Genomic DNA, 12,023 nt, shown 5'->3' with positions numbered 1-12,023 from the left:
ATTGGTTGCTTATTCATATATACTTTTTTAAACCATTGGCCACTTGTAAGGAAAATATACTTGAAAACGTTATTAGTCTATCTGTACGCCCTCCTGCCCTCCTGCAAACCCGTTGACCGAAATTTATATTGGAGTCCTGCCTCACAGTGGATTTGGAACTAGGAATGTTTGCTTTGATAAATAAAGAATAATTATTGTATTTTTTCACTACTCCTTACTTTTTGTTTTGTTATGTGGAATGGAATGATCGAGTTGATCCACACCACTGTCTTTTCTCATAAATGAATAATTAATATAAACAAAAGAAAGAGTCATTCTATAAAATTTGAGAGGACTCATGATGCACAGTGGTTACTTGAACCAAACGCCCTCTAGGTATGGAGACCACAAATTAGCAAACATGTATTTAAATAAACCATAACGATAACAAAAATAAACCATAAATTAGCAAACATGCAGATAGCTAAATTTATTTTTATGTATCTTGGCATGTTTAATATTGCAAATTATGCTCCAATGTAATATGGTTGAGTTTGAACTTGCCTTCACCACGGTGATTTCCAGGGTCTTGTTGCTTTTCAACTGGCTTCTTGAATACTTTTTTTCCTCGAAATTTTACGAATTAACATCCAATAAGTAAACATTGATAAAAGAAATTCAAACAGAATTTTAGAAACTGATGAAATCAAACAATTATTAGTACTGATGCATAGACTGTAGGTTTGCAGAAATTTACACATGGATATATTAAAAACAGAGTTGAAGTAGAGAAGAAACAGATCTGGGATTTTTTCAGGAAATAAAGAAGAGGGTTATTAAAAAAAGGTATAGAAGAGGATTATATTTCTCAAAAAGAGCAGATAGATTTTCGGATTTCATGGCTGGAAATAAATAAAATAGACATTTTTTTATAAAAAAAAGTTATAAGGTGAGCTAGCTTACTTCCGGATTTTTCCAGTATCTCTAGAACAACTCCAGGATACTTAAGTTCGAGTTCCTCACACCCTTCAATTGAGATTGCATCAGCCCCTGTTTTCGTAGAAGAGAGGATAAATTGGATGCATGCATCTTTCAGCTCCCTGCAATGATAGTCGTCAGCTAGGACTATGGTGGTTGCCACACTGTGAACAGTTAGTCTGTCGGAAAGGATTCTTCCACAATACAACTTCATCCTCTCCATGCCATATTTGTCGGCAGCCGCCAATAATTTCTTATATTAGCGATTTCCTCATTCCTGTGTTCTCTCAGCAGTGAATCCGTGTAGATGAAGTGAAGCAGCGCCTTGAACGCAGCAGGCTCCATGTCTTCAATAGCAACTGTGCTGCTGTTATCAGTAGTAGCAGGAGTCCTCCTGTCCCACATGTTTTGTTGTCCATGGAGCTGAGGCTGAGTAGTTGAAGTGGATCTTAAGGCCGGACACCGCTTGTCAATGATGAGCTTGTGGGCACGGAACACCTCACTGGTTTTAACCTTGAACGTGATATCCGCATCCTTCCCGGAGGCCAGCAGCTGTCCAAGCTCAGATGGCAGGGTCGACGGCGGCGGCACTTGAACGTCGACGAGGTAGGAACTGACAGCGGTCTCCCTCAGCTGTGCTTCCTTGATAACAGTGACAACACAGTGGATCTTAAGAGAATCGTTCCAAAGGAACCTACGCAGATCGCTCTTCTTCTTGAATTTGTCAGTTCCGCACGTGGGATTCTCAGCTGTTAACACAGTCGTCGTTGACTTGAAGGCGGCTTGGTCGTCGACGAGGCTAAACTCGTACGCCAGCCTCACCTTGGTGAACACACTCATGAGCTCCAGTTGTACTCCCACGTAGTCTTTGCACTCTTCCCCGTTGCCGGTTCCATCAGGGTAGTAGCGGATGCGCCAGTCATGGCCGCCGACGGTGAACCTGTCAGACAAGATGTATCCTCTATCAAGGTCGGTCTGGTAGCTGTAGTCTCTTATCTCGAATGTGTGTTCCCCACTCTCCTTCACCAAGCTGCATATCGACGCTGTTACCCTTGCGGCCTCAGCTGGGATGCCGCCATTATTTGCCCTCTCCTTCACCTAGCTAGCTTTTCTGTAAAAGTCTAAATAAATCCTATAGATCCTACTCCGTATATATAGTCAATAGTGGGTCACTGACATCAGCAATCCAGAAGAGGTACGGCAAATAATTAAGGTTTGTACATGGAAGAGAGGAAATATTGGGAATTGCTATACTCCATATGCCTGATTTTTTTTTCAGGTGACGATCTTAGCCGTTGGATCAAGATTCAACGCCCCCAGTTGATCCACTCGTTGTTCAACTTCTTCCTCGCTATTTCTTCCAACCACGTCCTGCCCACCCGCTCCCCCGCCGCGCGCCGCCCACTACCTTGCTGTGGCACGGTAGGGTCTCGCCGGAGCTCTGCCGCCGCGGAGCTCCGGCGAGATCCTCCCGTGCCCTCTTACCCTCCCCCCTTCCCTACCGTTTTCTTCTTCAGCTCCGACGAGAACGGCTGCGACAGACCCGCCCCGACCTGGCTCGGCCGCCTCCACCGCCGCCAGAGCCCGAAGCCGCCTGGCTGCCGTCCCCATTGGCCATTGCCTGACCTGCCTACTGCTAGCTAATGCCCAAGAGCAATTCAGTTTTGGCCCACGAACCCAACATGGCCCATGCGGCTGGCCGGTGAACGTGCTTATAAAAGCTAATTACTGGCCAGAGGGTCATTAACCTAGCTAAGAACGCATACACGCCGCTGCCGCCATTGTGCTGCTCCTGTGCCGCATGTAGCAATAGCCGGCCAAAGGCAGGGTGTTTAAGCGAGTTAACCTGCAGTCCTGCAGTGTCATCGAGCGCTAGCACCATTACTGCAGGAGTGGGTTTCAGTTCCGGTTGAAAAACCCCCTCTAGTCCCGGTATCCGAAACTTAATCTCGGTCCCCTCAACCAGAATTGATTTGGACCTTCAAGTCTCGGTTGGTAATACCAACCGAGAGTACGGGTGGCTCCAGCTCGGGCCCAGGCGCTGCCACATATTATAACCAATCAGGACTGACTATCTCTTTTCTTTTCTTTTCTTTTCTTTTCTTTTACCGTTTCTTTGCATTGAATATTGTACGCACATATTAAGAGTGAAACTAATTAAGTAAGAAGTTGTATATTACAATGACCATCCATCCCACAATCAAATTTCGTACAAACCATAATAAATTTAAACCAAGTCATTATACACTACATGTCCAAGTACTCCCCAAAGTTCATGCAAACATAGTATGTCACCACTACTACCTAATGAAGTTGACTTTCTCATATTTTCAATTCGGTGAAGTGTAGGTCACCGATGTGTTATCCAAAAATATCATTGATGAAGACCAACGCATTAACTAGTGCACTCTCCCTTGCTTCACAACTACGAGCACATGATCTACTAACGACGTTTAACGGTGCCCGAGAAGTCGGTGGATCTCCCCTCTTAGTCGCAAGTAGCTTTGCCTGAAATCCTTCCGTAGTGAGTGTTGGCCATTCATGAGCATATTTTCAATCATAACCCAATCGATACATTGTCTGGTTTAGAATGGCTTCAAAACTGCACCCTGTGTAGGTTAAGTCATAGTCCTCAACCCGTAAGTGTTGGCAGAAAAAAAGATTATGAGAACCAAGCTTTGCAACATATAACAATAAATCCAGATATAAGTTATGAGTTTGACTTCGACTTTACCACATCATTTAAGTTAGTCCAAGCAATGCTTGCACAAAAGCACTGAACATCATGACACATGTCCGCATTTATAGCTTGTATCAGCACGGAGGATAGTGTAGGCAGGGTGTACCCAATATTCGTAAGCTTAGTTACACACGCAATGACAGCATATTTTTGTGCAATAGTCTGCTGGGGTGCCTTTATTCCCATCTCTGAGATATGTACAACACCTCACCCCTCCTAGCGGCGATGGAAAAGCCAATTCAACATTGGATTAATGGACCATTATCTACATGAAATGACTGAACATCCACTGCATGTACCCCGAAATTTGAGAGTGTCTCTTTAAACCAAATGATTGGGTCAATTACCTACTGTACATTTAAGAATCACATATATATACGTATCAGAAAATATATTTATACAAGCGTATTTGACACATTAATTTATTGGAAACATATAGAGTTGATTACTATACTTGGATGATTAAACGATACATTTGGCAACAGTGGATCAAATCCCATCCACTTTACGTAGCCGCTGAAACCTACCCACTTTACGGAGACGACGTCCAGCCATCTCTTCTCACTAAAGTCAATATATCCAAAATCATATCACTGGAGACAATATTTTTCATACACAAAAATGCATATCACTAAAGTCAATTTTTTTCATAAGTCTATAAATATCAAAATTCACATCACTAAACCCTATATATCAAAATTCAAATCACTGTAGTCAATATTTATCATATACCAAAATGCATAAACACTAAAGTTAATATATCAAAATTCATATATGTATGTCACTGAAGTCAATTTTTTTATAAGTCTATATATATCAAAATTTGCATCAATAAACCCTATGCATCAAAATTCAGCATCTTTCCACACACACACACACACACACACACACACACACACACACATATATATATATATATATATATATATATATATATATATCACTAAAGCAAATTTATATATATATATATATATATATATATATATATATATATATATATCATGGTTGAGTGCTCGGTTTCACATAGCAGGAAGGGATGAGATCGATGTGGTTGGCACTGCTCACCTGGTAGTGGCAGCGAGGGCGCGCGAGGCCGAAGACTAAGGCGAGGCCGAAGATGAAGGCGCCACCAGAGATGAGGGCGAGGCCAGAGATGAGGGCGTGGACGACGGCGAGGGCGCGGGCGCGGCGGCGGTGAGGGCGTGGGCGCGAGCGCGGATGACGGCGAGGGCGAGGGCATCGGCGCGGACAACGGCGAGGGCGAGGGCACTGGCACGGACAACAGCGAGGGCGAGGGCGCGTGCCAGAAAGGAGGACGAGGGCGTGGCGTCCAAGGATCGATAAATTAGGAGTTGGGAGGAAGAAGAATAGACAGAACAATTATAGAGGGGGGCCTTTAGTCCTAGGTTAAGCTACCACCCGAGACTAAAAGGACCTTTAGTCCCGGTTTAAACCACAACCCGGGACTAAAGATCTTTCAGTCTAGGGTGGTGGCTCAATCTGGAACTAAAGCCAAATTTTGGCACGCGATGAAACTGCTACTACCCGGCAGTTTTGTTTTTCGCCCATGGAACAGTTCGTTATATCCTTTTATATAAATAGGCTGAAAATTGGAAATTGCGTAGTAAAAAAATATAGCTCGAAAAATTGCAATACATATTTTTCTTTCATATACAATTGATAAGTGTTTTGTTTCATGCTATAAATGTTTAAAAACATATGCTATAAATTATAATTACATTTTTTACAATGGGAAATGTAGTACTTAGTTGAAATATTATGAATTGTAGTACTTAGCCATAATTATCGCCATCTAGATGAATTCAAATAAAAAAGTTGTCAACTACAATGTTGCATAACTTTTCGAGATCTACAACTTTTGTTTTGGTCATTTCTCCATTTGAGGACATTTTAAAAATTCAAATTTCAAACATGATAAATTCAAAAATAGTTTTCCTTGACAAAATGGTTGCAAATGAAAAAGTTGTCAACTAAAAAGTTGTATAACTTTTTGAGATCTACACCTTTTATTTTGGTCATTTCTCCATCCGATAAAGTTGTAGTAAAAATTGTTCAAAATTTACATGTCTCTGAAACTATATGAGAGATGTAAATTTTGAACAATGTTTACTACCATTTTATCGGATGAAGAAATGACCAAAATGAAAGTTGTAGATTTTGAAAAGTTCAACAACTTTTATGTTTAGGAATTTCCCAGCTGAATTCATTTACTGCTTCAAAATGCCGATTGAAGTTGCCATTTTTGGAGAATCAAATTTTGAATTGATAAAACAAATTCACATGAAAAGATGACCAAAATGAAAGTTGTAAGAACACAATAAATTGATAGTGCATGATTTTAAAAAATTTAGAGAAAAAATAATCAATTTTGAAGTTAGTATGACAGAGAAAGACTAGTTACAAGTTTTAGCCAGGGTTTAAAAAAGAAATCAGACTTACAAACCATACAAACATAATTATAACCATAAAATAAACCTAACTAAACATCATAGAACGAACGAATCAAGTGAGGTCCCATGAGTTCCTGGGCCAAGCGTATGTACCCTGGAAGTGCCCGATGAAGACGGAGCGGAGGTCTCCCCAGCAGCGGATGCTGCCAGGCTTGAGTTGCTCGAGCCAAGCCCTGGTTGAGCTTGACATGAGAAGGGGAAGGTACTAGACGGCGAAGTCATTGTTGGACCCCCGGCCCTCATGGCGAGGCGATAGTGCTCGAGCCAATGGTTCGGGTTGATCTCGCTGTCGTACTTGGAGATGTGCGTTGGAGGCCAGAACCGCCTAGGGTAGCGGCTGCTCAGATCGTCGCCCCAAACGCCGGGGGCCGAAGTGATCCGCGACGGCACCCTCGCCCCTCTGCCCAGGAGTATGGGACTGCGCCTGAGCATGGCGCCTGGCATTGATGGTGTCACGGACGTCGCGGTTGCCACCGATCCAGTGGTGCATGGGAGGACGGAAGGCTAGCGCCTTCGCTCCTGTCGAGGCTTAGCGCCCCTGGTCCATGGAGGGTTGGGGCTGCTATTGGAGGAGTCGCCGCCGCTTGCGCCCATCGACAGGGCGTGCATGTCGGAGTTGTGGCAGAACCTCCTAATCTAATGCCTCACAGGAGTACTTATCTTCCATTAGACACTAAGTACCCAAGGGAGAACACCCCAAGGGAGAACGTGAAAATTTACATTTTTCCATCAGGATCACAAATGAGAGAATAAAGCTTACAACATTTTTAACCATTTCTTACATCACTTTCCATGTAACATCAGAGTATAATGTTTATTATTTATAATAGCGGAATATGATTATGTTATTAGAGTTATGAACAATTTAATTTACAGTGGAATATAAACATGTGATCAGAATTATAGCAGAAATAATTATCTATTCATGACATGATGAAGCATTGGTATATAAGTTATGACAACAGATTAAAGATCTTCTATTTATAAAAATATTTAGTAAGAGTTATAAATGAAAACTAAGATCACAGCATAAAGGAATCCTCTCTGAGCCCACCAGGAGGAACCCACACACAAGGGTCAGCTCTAGCATCCACCTGTCACCTGCAACAGGAGAAAATAAAACCCTGAGTACTCAATTATACTCAGCAAGACTTACCCGATAGGAAGAAAGAAAAGACTCCAAGGATATGCAAAGCTATCTGGTTTGTGGGTTTATTGCATCTGCAGGAGCATTACTAAATGTGTGTCCTTATATTCGATTTTATTAGCAGTCCTCATTAGTTCATTAACTAACCATTCTATGTAAGCACATGTGCTACTTTCAAGCAGGTGGTAAGCAATCAGAATCAATTTATCATCTTTTATCTTTTAGTTCTTACTACGGTGCGAGATTTTAGACAAGCCGTACCGGATTGCCCGGTGATTTGTAAATCAATGTGCCTAGCTAGGTACCCCGAAAACAACCCCCTGTTTGTACCCCAGGCACAAGCAGGACCAACCCACTACCCTCCTATCACGGGGTCCACGTCCCTGTCCAAACTAGGACTCCAAGCCCCCGTCCCTAAGTCCTAGACTCAGTGCGGTGCAAGGACCTCCACCCAAAAACCACCCTTACAGTCAGTCTAGAAAGAGCCAGAACCCATGACAAGAGAGTAACAAGTCTTCCTTGCTCCTATACCCAAGTATGCGCTCGGGATAATAAGTTTGTGACTTGCCTAGAGTCCAATGCAACGGCTGATCCTTAACTGACACAGACAGGGAAAACAGTGTAACCAAGCTATGCCCCGTTGGCCGTGGGACACAACCTCTTACACCCACCAATACCCAAACCATCTCCCTACCTAGTCTTCATTTTTTCTTTCCACCATTTTATATATTACGAGTGATAATAATACAGTAATATATTTCCTATCTCTCGCGAGTGACAGGCAATCACTCGACTTCTACCGGAGTCCTATAGCATAGCAATCTACACGATTCTATCATACTAGTAAGACTCATAGGATAAAGATATATATATGCAAGTGGGTTTCATTCAACTCCTTAAAACTTAATGCACAAATATAATTTAAAGTGTAGAAAAGTAGGGGTTATGCACCGGGGCTTGCCTGGGAAAAATATAACCAAAAGTCAGTATTCCATCTTTGTGATACGATCATCGAGACACCATCTTTTCCGATAATCCAGATGACTCCCCAATCCATAATCGTCTCTATTATGGTATGCAATGCGATGCAGAGATGATGCAACAGTTAATTAACCAGGCAACAACAACTCTTAAAACTGAGTACATGCTACGAACTAACAAGCTAGCTCTAATGACTAACGTTCTAATCTACACATCAACATCGTCAAGAAAGGTGTCATTTTCCAACAAGTGCTTTTAGTTATACAATTCTAAGGTGTTAACAAGTGTCCTAAAGTACTATTGTATTGTAGTAATAATATTCTAAGGACATACATTTTATATTTCTATTTTCTTTTAATTTTATTTCAAGCATTAAATTAGTATTCACAAGCTAAATTAATACTCCAGTCATCTAGTACCTACTGAACATAAAATTCTTACTAGAGTACAAACATAGCAAAGTTATGCTACTATAAAAGTTTCATAGCATTTGGAGCATAAGAACTATTTTAATTAATTACAACAAACCCTAGAGTAAATTTTAAGACAATTATTTTACACTAAAGCATATGATTTTATGTGTTCACAGTGTAGTACAATCTGTGTAGAGTTCAACAAAACTAGATTTACCATTTTATGATTTTTATTTGATTTATTACGGATTCTATAAGTTTCAGTCATTTTAAACAAAAACTAGAAAAAGAAAAGGGCACCTAGGCCGGCTTCGGCCAACTCGGCCCATGCTGGGCGGCCAAGAGGCCAAGGCGCATGTGGCCCAGCCAGCCAGGCTAGTAGCCCACCGGTGCGCACGTGGCAGCGGCCCAAGGCCGGCTACGGCCCACGCGGCCAAGGCCCAAAGGAGCGCGCCACTTATGTAGAAAGAACCCTGCAATTCTACCAAATCGTTCTGCAGTACAAAAGCACTGTTCATGTGAGTCACGTATTTTACACCTAGAACCCTATATTAGTTCCTAATCACACTTCTCACCTTCTCTCCTTCCTCAAAACAGAGCACGGCCAGGGGAAAATCGGTCGGCGGCCGAATCGACACAGGGGTGACCGGCGATGATGGAGGTGGTGCACAGGGGCAGCGAGGGCACCTGTCGCTCCCGTGGGCGCTAGCGGCATGGCCATGGGCGGCCCGAGGCACCCTGGCCACGCACCCACGTGGGCGACCACCGGGCGGCGGCGGTGCAACCCGGCAAGGCCTACCGAAGGACATGTGGGGGTAGCGGCGGGCGGCCACGGCGCATCGGGATGGCCTGCTCCCAGTGCGGTTCCCTTTGTGACCCCAAGGCGGCCGTGGCACGGCCGGAGACGGTGCCAGGCGTCAGGACCACGCACAGCTGCGACCGTAGAGCAGAGCAGAGGAGCGCCGGAGCGAGGTCCATTAAGCTCCTATGGCTGCCACGGCTCCTTGCATAATCGCATGGCCTAATGCGCGTGCCTGCCCACTCGATCGTGGCTCCTATGTGTTGTGTGTATGTGTAATATCATTTTTCGATGTAACTTTACTCACAAAGGTGGGGATTCCGATCTCCTTCGTTTCAGACATACTTAAAAAAAATAGTTCACTAAAGATCTAAGATTTTATTAATAATTTTGTAGCAAATTAATTGGTGAACGATGCGTACACCACTCATTTACTTCAATTAAAGAGAGGAATATATAATGCTTCTTCACAGAACATAAATAACAATGTATGATGCTTTCAATTCAGTGGCGCTGCTAGACCATGTGCTGTCTGGTACAAATTGCATTGAAGGATTGAAAAGTTTGTATTGGTCTAAGGCTAACTTCGTTTGGCACGGATTCAATGCTAATTCAGAGTTATAATAGCTAAAAAGTGAATAAATAGGTTGTTTACTATAGTTCCTTGTACCAAATTATATTTCACTTTTACTTTCTCCTGCGTCAACTTTAATCAAATTTATTGAAAAATGTAGCAACATCTAGAACAAAATTAGTTTCATAGAACATTATTTACACTTTTAGATGTTAATATACTTTTTGAAAAACTTAGTCAGATTTGGGGAAATTATTTGAGATAAAGTCAAAGTGAATAATAATTTTGAATGGAAGGAGGTAGTACAATATTAACCACATCCCAAAAATCCTCATACAGCAACATGCAAAATCAGTAATAGAAATGTAATGGTAGCTGGACATTGGTTCTATAAACGGCCCTGTCCATGGCCAAGTGTCAGGTTGCATGCATGGCTATGTGCTCTAGCACTAATCTGGATTGTGTAAATACCGCGATATATCAAAAGTTAAGCACTAATCTGGAATGTGCCATACACCCGCTGATCAGATTTGTCATTAATTAGATGAGGTTGATGTATTCCATGACGGCCCATGCGGTCTTTGGTGGTGGTTTTAGACATTAGTCTTCAGAGAGGGGCGAAGCCAGACAGCGAAGCCATTGGGGTCAGCTACACTAGTCACCACCAAGATACACTAGCTAACAGTAAATTTGTATAGGATTTGTCACATTTTATAGCGGTCAGCTGACCCCGATAAACCCCCCTAGCTCCACCTCTGGGTTTCACCACGGTCTCATGATATAGGTCATACACCGCGGTTATGTGACCTACTGCTGGGTTAATACACTCCCCGTGCCTCCCATGCCCAAGTTTGTATCCTCTTATTCCTAGTTCACCTAGAGCACAAGCTTAGGTTTGGCCACTGGATGATATTGGAATACTTATATAATAACCTCTCTTGTGCATTCCTTGACGTCAATAATGACATGTAGTGATCCATCAATGCAGACATGTAGATATCTATTGTTTAAATTATTGCTACTGTGAGTGATGTACTAACCAAACTCACTATAATAACGTCTCTTCATTTTTGCAGACGACTCAGCAAAACAGAGCCTAAGCTCAGCTTCCATGACAGAGAAGTTGCTCTGTTTTTAGCTATCTTATCTAGTTATCTCGCTTTCAATCAAACTCTCCGTGTTATTTATAGGCTACATAAACCATGTTTTGTATCACAACGGTTCTGGTCCTTGTGTCATGGGTGGGCTCTCGATTCAATATCAAGGATATGAGTTCAGACATACTGCCTGCCTACTCACATTTTTTGGAGCAATAGTTACAATAAAGGCCAAAATCGCAGTGTTCATCACTGATTCAATAATTCTATTTTGGAGAAACTAATCAGTAAACAATGCATGTACCATGTAGTTCAATTGAAGAGAGATGAATATATGATTAATTTAGCAGTGTTTGTCTGGCACATACAGTGTTATCCAATAAATAATGTGTTGAAGGAATCAAAACTCTCATCTTAGGGCGGACATAAAGGGCACCAAACTTAGTAAGAAGACACTAAAAATCAGACGCCAATTTTAAATCTAAAACCATATCTTTAGTTTTGAAACTAAAATTCTTTTAGAGGGCCGGTAGATTTAGAGAATCATTTTCACTTTGTCCCAAGTCAACTTTAACCAGATTTGTAGATATCTGTAACAACACCGAGAACAAGATTAGTTTCATAGAACATTATTTAAAATTTTAGATGTTATACTCTTTTTTTTTTTTGAAAAACTTGGTTAAATTTAGAGAAATTTGACTAAGGACAAAGCCAAAATGAATAACAATTTGGGTCAGAAAGAGTACTATATTAACCACTTCCCAAAAGGTCCCATACATCAATATGCAAAATCAGTTATAGAAACATAATGGTAGCTGGACATTAGGTGTATAAATAAATGACC

General features: G+C 41.9%; 1 pseudogene; it reads right to left on the bottom strand.

Moving 5' to 3' along the window:
* Positions 1-493: 493 nt before the first annotated feature.
* Positions 494-2,839, bottom strand: LOC136533207 (BTB/POZ and MATH domain-containing protein 1-like; annotated as a pseudogene).
* Positions 2,840-12,023: the final 9,184 nt, after the last annotated feature.

Source organism: Miscanthus floridulus, unplaced genomic scaffold, assembly GCF_019320115.1.
Source record: "Miscanthus floridulus cultivar M001 unplaced genomic scaffold, ASM1932011v1 fs_80_2_3, whole genome shotgun sequence".
Taxonomy (NCBI): Eukaryota; Viridiplantae; Streptophyta; class Magnoliopsida; order Poales; family Poaceae; genus Miscanthus; species Miscanthus floridulus.
The sequence above is the reverse complement of the archived record's forward strand: the minus strand, read 5'-3'. Positions and strand labels throughout refer to the sequence as shown.